The following is a 7,103-nucleotide window of genomic DNA, read 5'->3' on the forward strand; positions in this document are numbered from 1 at the left end:
GTATTACTTGACCACTCTTTATGAAAAAACTAAAACTGATCCTACATTATCTTTTAAAAATAAGTCAAGAACCTGTATAATTTTCTCACTACACCAGTAGCAGTTCTATTTTTTGATCCCTCATTTCATTATCCATGCAGTATTTTTACCTTCTTTTCATATATTCATTACAATTTTTTTTGTTACTTGCACACAAGTAAGCATCTGGTGCTGAGATTGCCCTTAATCCACTCTCTGCCTAATAGGAGAAATGAAAATGTTCACGGATATTTATTTTACAGTAAGGTAAGTGACATGAAGAAGTAATACACATACTGCTAATGGAACAAAATAGATGAACATCTGAAGAAGACAGGGTGATGTTTGCTAGGAAAAAACCTTGCATGGTTATCTTGTAGAATAGATATGGAGATAGGTTTATGGGGAGATAAAACTAGCAAAAGGGTCCCAGGCAGCAGAGATAGCTTGGGGAAGAAAGAGAGATGCAGAATGACATGTTTGAGAACTTCCTAAGTACAGCCCTTGGACCAAAGAATGGAGGGGAGGAGGACAACAGGAGAGCATGACTGGAAGCTCCATGGGCACCATGATAATCACAGGTTGACATCTGTGCAGTAGAAATACAGAGAGCATTTTGTTTGGCTTCACAATTTCCACTGTCACTGAAATTCTTTGTCAAAGCTAATACACAGGATCAGTCCCCAAGCCTTAACTAGGTGTGTGTGCTTGCATGTGATTCCTTGCAGCACCATCTACCCACATCCACATTTTCATGATGTAATGAATATGTAAAGAGCTGTGATGCACAAATAAGCCCCACTGGCTCATTCTACTTTGTAGTGATCACTGATTTTTCTGAGATTTTTTTTTTCTATAATGAACTTAGAGCTGAAAAATCAGAAGACTGTATCAGTAATTACAGCCAATCACCTAGCTGGAAACCTTGAGCCCAATTGTCTCCTTTTGGGCATTATATAAATATGAACAGGTGGTTATCAAAGTTGTTTGTGTTGTAGTCTTATATTAAAATAGCACATTGGAATCTAATATGTAGAACAGATAAAGCTCTGGAGGGTGATAAACTTTCTATGTCACCTCTGTATTGAATGCCTGCTAGGTACACTGTGTCACTTTCTCAGGACACGTAGAGCTTAGATATACACAGATAGAAAACGCTTCCAGCCAACTGCTTCCCACAGCATTTCTTCACTTCCAATCTACTTCATCCATCCCCATACTCACCTCCTGTCTGGCAACCACCAGTTATCTACATTTAAGAGTCTGTCCTGGTTTTTGTGGGGTTTTTTTGGTTTTGGGGTTTTGGCTTTTTTTTTTGTTTTTTTGCTTTTCTCTTTTATTCTTTTGTTTATTAAATTCCATCTATGAATGAAATCATATGGTATTTGTCTTTCTCGGATTGACTTTATCTCACTTAGCATTGTGCCCTCTAGACCCATCCATATTGTTCCACATGGCAAGATTTCATTCTTTTTTATGGCTGAATAATATTCCATTGACTATATATACACCAATTTTTCCTTTTCTATTTATCAGTCATTCATCTTAGGCTGCTTCCATAATTTGGCTATTGTAAATAATGCTGCAATAAACATAGAAATGCATGTATCTTTTCATTTTCTTTGGGTCATACAGTAGTGGAATTACTGGATCATATTGTAATTCTGTTTTTAATTCTTTGAGGAGCCTCCTTACTATTTTCCATAGTTGCTACACCATTCTGCACTCCCACCAACAATACATGAGGGCTCCTTTTTTTCTATATCCTTTCTAATATTGTTTCTTAATTGTAGCTATTCTGACAGGTGTGAAGTGAGGTCTTCTCATGCTTTTGATTTGCATTTCCCTAATGATGAGTGATGTTGAGCATCTTTTCCTGTCAAGAGACTGTTCTTTTATGTATTGTTGTGTAATAGAATGTCACTATAAATATAAATTGTTTATCTTTTTCTTGGTACTTTTGAGTTCTTTCCATTTTTTATCTGTATTATGTAAATATGTTTTGATTTTTGTAACTAATTTTTCATTGGAGTGGTTTCTGAGTCATGGGGATATGCATGTTTAGTTTTAGTAGATATTGCTAAGATTTTTTTTTCTAAATTTGATCAAATTAATAATCTAATCAATAGTATATGATGGTTCTAGTAGCACTATTTTCTCATCTAAATATCCTATAGTCCGTTTCTTTTTTTTTTTCTTTTTTAAGATTTTTATTTATTTATTTGACAGACAGATCACAAGTAGACAGAAAGGCAGGCAGAGAGAGAGACAGAGAGAGGAGGAAGCAGGCTCCCTGCTGAGCAGAGGGCCCGATGCAGGCCTCCATCCCAGGACCCTGAAATCATGACCTGAGCCGAAGGCAGAGGCTTTAACCCATTGAGCCACCCAGGCGCCCCATCCTATAGTCAGTTTCTTAAATTTAGCCCTTTTGATGGTTGTGTTCTGAAATCTCATTGTAATTTTAATCTTCCTTTCCCTGCTGATAATGATGTTGAATATATTTTCATATGCTTATTGTTCATCTTGATACACTCATTTGCAAAGTGGTTTTATAAAACTTTGCCCCACTTTTTAGTTGTATTTTATTGCCTCTTTTCTGGTTTCTAATGTTCTTCATATATTCTAGATACACGTCATTATCAGATATATTTTTCCAGGCTATCTTTTCATTAGCTCTAAAGATGATTTATTTAGATGACCAGAAGTTCTTCAATGAGTGTGAATGTACTATATGAGTTATTTTCTTGTTTGATTAGTGTTTTTGTTTTAATTTAATTTTTTATTTTTTATAAACATATATTTTTATCCCCAGGGGCACAGGTCTGTGAATCGCCATGATTAGTGTTTTATGCTTATTAATATTTTAAAAATATTTTGATACTCCAGGGTCCAACATGAAGACATTGAGGAGAATAATTTTTTTCCCCTGGAATGTTGTTTAAGTTTTAATATTAATTGATTAATCTGAGAAAATCTACAGTCAACTTCAAGTTAATTTTTCTACATGGTGTAAGATAGGATGTAACTCGATCAACTTTTATCTGTATGGGTATCTAATTGCTTTAGCACTAATCATAGGGGAAAAAAACTTTTCAAAATACATTTTTGAGGCATTTGTCATAAATTACATGGCTGTAAATATGCAGGGCTAATCTGTGCATTAAATTCTCTTCCATTAATCTAAATGAGAATGGGTGGTATAGTATTGAATACTTTTATTATTATAGTGTCATAGTTATCTTATAGATCATTTGCGTAATTTTCTTATTTCATGTGCTGGAAACTTGAATCATAGTCTTTAAACTTTCTTTCTGATATGTGTATTTTAAAATATTAAATTTAACCTCCAGAACTGCTTTATCTCTATTCCACAAATTTTGTGGAATAATATCATTATTTTCGTCTCAAAATATTTTCTAATATCCATTGGAATTTTACTTTGTCCTATGGATTATTTAGCAGTTAGTTGCATAATTAATATTTGAGTGGTATCTAATTACCTATCATTATTGAATGTTAATTTATTTCTACAGTGGTTGGAGAATATATACTTCATTATTCTTTAATTGGAATTTTTAAAAAAATGGTTTGTGACTTAGAATGTACTTTATTTTGCTAAGTGTGTTGTGACCCTATGAAAAGAATATATATTTTACAGTTACATTTGGGATATTCTATATATATCAAATAAATAAGTTTGCTTAATAATGTTTTTAAAATACTTTAAATTTTTATTTATTTTTCCTACCAAAAGAAGCATGTTAAGTCTCTCTTGTGATTTTTATTTTGTCTTTATTTATCTTAATTTTTACTTTACATAATTTGAACTATGCTATCTGCCCCCAAATTTGCAGTCTTATCTTTCTAATGACTGCTTTATTATTATAAAATGTTCTGCTTTATCAATCATAATATTTCTTGGCTTTAAGTCTCCTTTATTTGACATTGACAGAAATGCTCTGATTTATTTTGGGCGTATATTTTTCCATCATTGTAGTTTTCTTTATCTATGTGTTTTGTATTTAAAATATGTTTTTGAAGACTGTTCATATTTTGGGCATTCGTGTCTTAAAATCTCCTTTTTTTGTTTATTTGTTTAAATATTTTATTTATTTGAGATAGAGAGAGCACAAGTGGGGAGGAGGGACAGATGGAGAGGGAGAAACAGATTTAGCACTAGGCAGGAAGCCAGTTGCTGGACTTGATTCCAGGACCATGGGATCATGACCCAAGCTGAAGGGAGTAGCTTAACCAACTGAGCCACCCAGGTGCCCCCAAATCTCCTTAGTTCAATGTTAACATAGTTACATTACCTTTCATTAACCATACCTACCATTAACTTGGGTTAGTTATTGCATGTCTTTTTTTTTTTTAATTTATTTTAGGGGTGCCTGGGTCACTCGGTGAGTTAAACACCCACCTTCCATTCAGATCATGATCCGGAGTCCTGGGATGGAGCTGTATGTCGGGCTTCCCACTGGGCAGGGAACCTGCTTCTCCCTCTCCCTCTGCCTGCTACTCCATCTGCTTGTGATCTCTCTCTCTCTCTCTCATTGTCAAATAAATAAATAAATAAAATTTTAAAAAAATAATACTTTACTTTCAACCTGTCTTTTTAAAGTTTCTCTTATAAGCAGGATGTTGTTTTTCTTCTCTCTCCCTTCTGTTTATCCTATTTTAGTTGGTTGTTTTAGTCCAGTCATATTTAATGTTATTATTGACATAGTTGGGTTTATATCTACCATCTTGCTATTTGTTTACTATTTGTCACATATGTCCTTCAATTCTTGATTCCCTTTTTCCTATATTCTCTTATATTAATCAAGTTTTTTAGGATTCTATTTGAATATCTCTGTTAGTGTTTTAGTAATATCTTCATCATTCTTTAGTAGTTTCTCATATTGTTTCAAAATTTGTTACATTATTGCTGACATCTTAAGCTACACTTTTGTCTCATCACAAACAATATAAGAAGTTTGCAACAGCTTAAATTCATTTATCCCTTTTAAAAATCCCAACCGTTGTTATATATTTTACCTCTGAATGTATTAGAAACTTTTCAAGATATTGTCATTTTGGTTGGTTTATGCACTCTACTGTCTTTTGTATTTATCTGCTTATTGCCCTTTCTTAAAGTGTGGATTTTAATCCTTTCTTCTTGAACTATGGATTCTAATCCAGAGTTGGTATTGTTTAGCCTAAAGAACTGTATTCAGTGTTCTTGTAGTTCAGTTTGCTGGCAGCAAGTTTTCTTGGGAATATTTTTGTTTACTTCATGTTTAAAGGAAATATTTCCATAGGGTCTGTGTAAAATGTTAGCAAGTTATTTCCCTTAATTTTAGTATTTTCAGTATGTTATATTATTATATATGTAGTACTTAAAAACTTTTTGAAACTTTTATCTTCATTTTTCAATAGTTATGTATAAATTCTAAGTGCAATTAGATTTGATTTGCAGTGATATGAAGACAGAGCTGAAAGACTGAAGGAAAAACTTACTTGGCATATAAAATAAATATTAAAGATGTGAAACTTCTCTTAAAATAAATTTATATGAACATCAGTTAACAATCTTTGTTGAAAAATATTTTCTTCATGGCAATTAGGATTATAAGCAAGCTATAGAATAAGCAAGCAATTGAAATCATTTTGGAAATTTACTCTACAATTATCCTAAAGAAATTTAAGCCAGCCCCTGTTCATTTCTATTTTAAACATATAATTTAATAATTTTGTAAATTATAGCATGTCACTGTAAAAATTACTGAAGTGCATTATCTGAATATTATGAGTGAACAAAATTTGAAGTAGGAAAACAATTAAGGATCAGACATAAATTCTTTTCCCAACACATTAACAGGTTGTAATGATTTATTTTCATCTTTACTGACTATATTTATATTCTCTGGTTAAAATTTTTTTGTTAACTATAGAAAGGTGTCAGATATTGCTACAGAAATTAATGACAAAGAAAGGAAGATTTAACTAAATGTCATTTTAATCAAGGAAACAGTTATGTTTAATTAAATTGAACCACTACAATCACCCATACAAAAATAATTTGTTCAGTGGGGGGTAATGTAAAGTGTATGTTGTATTTTTTAAAATATTTTTTGGTAGGCTCTGAATAGTAATAGTATCTATTAAATGTATTTTCAATCATTCTTGGCAATTGTTCATTTTGAATTTTTGCCTGGAGTTGGAAAAAATGGGGATAAGAATCAACATTAAGAAAAATCACAATCTGGGGTGTCTGGGTGGCTCAGTGGGTTAAGCCTCTGCCTTCAGCTCAGGTCATGATCCCAGGGTCCTTGGATGGAGCCCCACATCAGGCTCTCTACTCAGCAGGGAGCCTGCTTCCCTTCTTCTCTCTCTGCCTGCCTCTCTGCCTACTTGTGATCTCTGTCTGTCAAATAAATATCTTTAAAAAATAAATTTTATAAAAAGAAAAATCACAACTGGGGGCCACCTGGGTGGTTTAGTGGGTTAAAACCTCTGCCTTCAGCTCAGGTCATAGTCTCAGGGTCCTGGGATCAAGCCCCACATTGGACTCTCTGCTCAGCAGGGAACCTGCTTCCCTTTCTCTGCCTGCATCTTTGCCTACTTGTGATCTTTGTCAAATAAAGAAATAAAATCTTAAAAAAAAAAAAAAAACAGGAAAGAAAAATCACAATTGGGATGCCTGGGTGGTTCAGTGGGTTAAACATCTGCTTTAGACTTGGGTTATGATCCCAGGGCTCTGGGATTGAGTCCCACATCTGGCTCCTTGCTCTGCAGGGAGTCTGCTTCTCCTTCCGCCTCTGCTCTCCCCACTGCTCATTCTCTCTCTCAAATAAATAAGCAAAATCTTAAAAGAGAAGAAGAAGGAGGAGGGGGGGGGAGGAGGAGGAAAAGAAAAATCTTAAAAGAAAGAAAAAAAGAAAAAGAAAACCACCATTAAGTAAAACTCATTGGAAGAAGACATAAATGTAGACAGAATTTCCAATCAGAAAGTTTCAGTTCCAGCTCTTCTCCTATACCTAATGCTGAAACCTACCATTTTGTTGTTGTTTGCTTATTTGCTTTTGTTTTTGCCAGTTATCATA

Source organism: Mustela nigripes, chromosome 9 (assembly GCF_022355385.1).
Source record: "Mustela nigripes isolate SB6536 chromosome 9, MUSNIG.SB6536, whole genome shotgun sequence".
Taxonomy (NCBI): Eukaryota; Metazoa; Chordata; class Mammalia; order Carnivora; family Mustelidae; genus Mustela; species Mustela nigripes.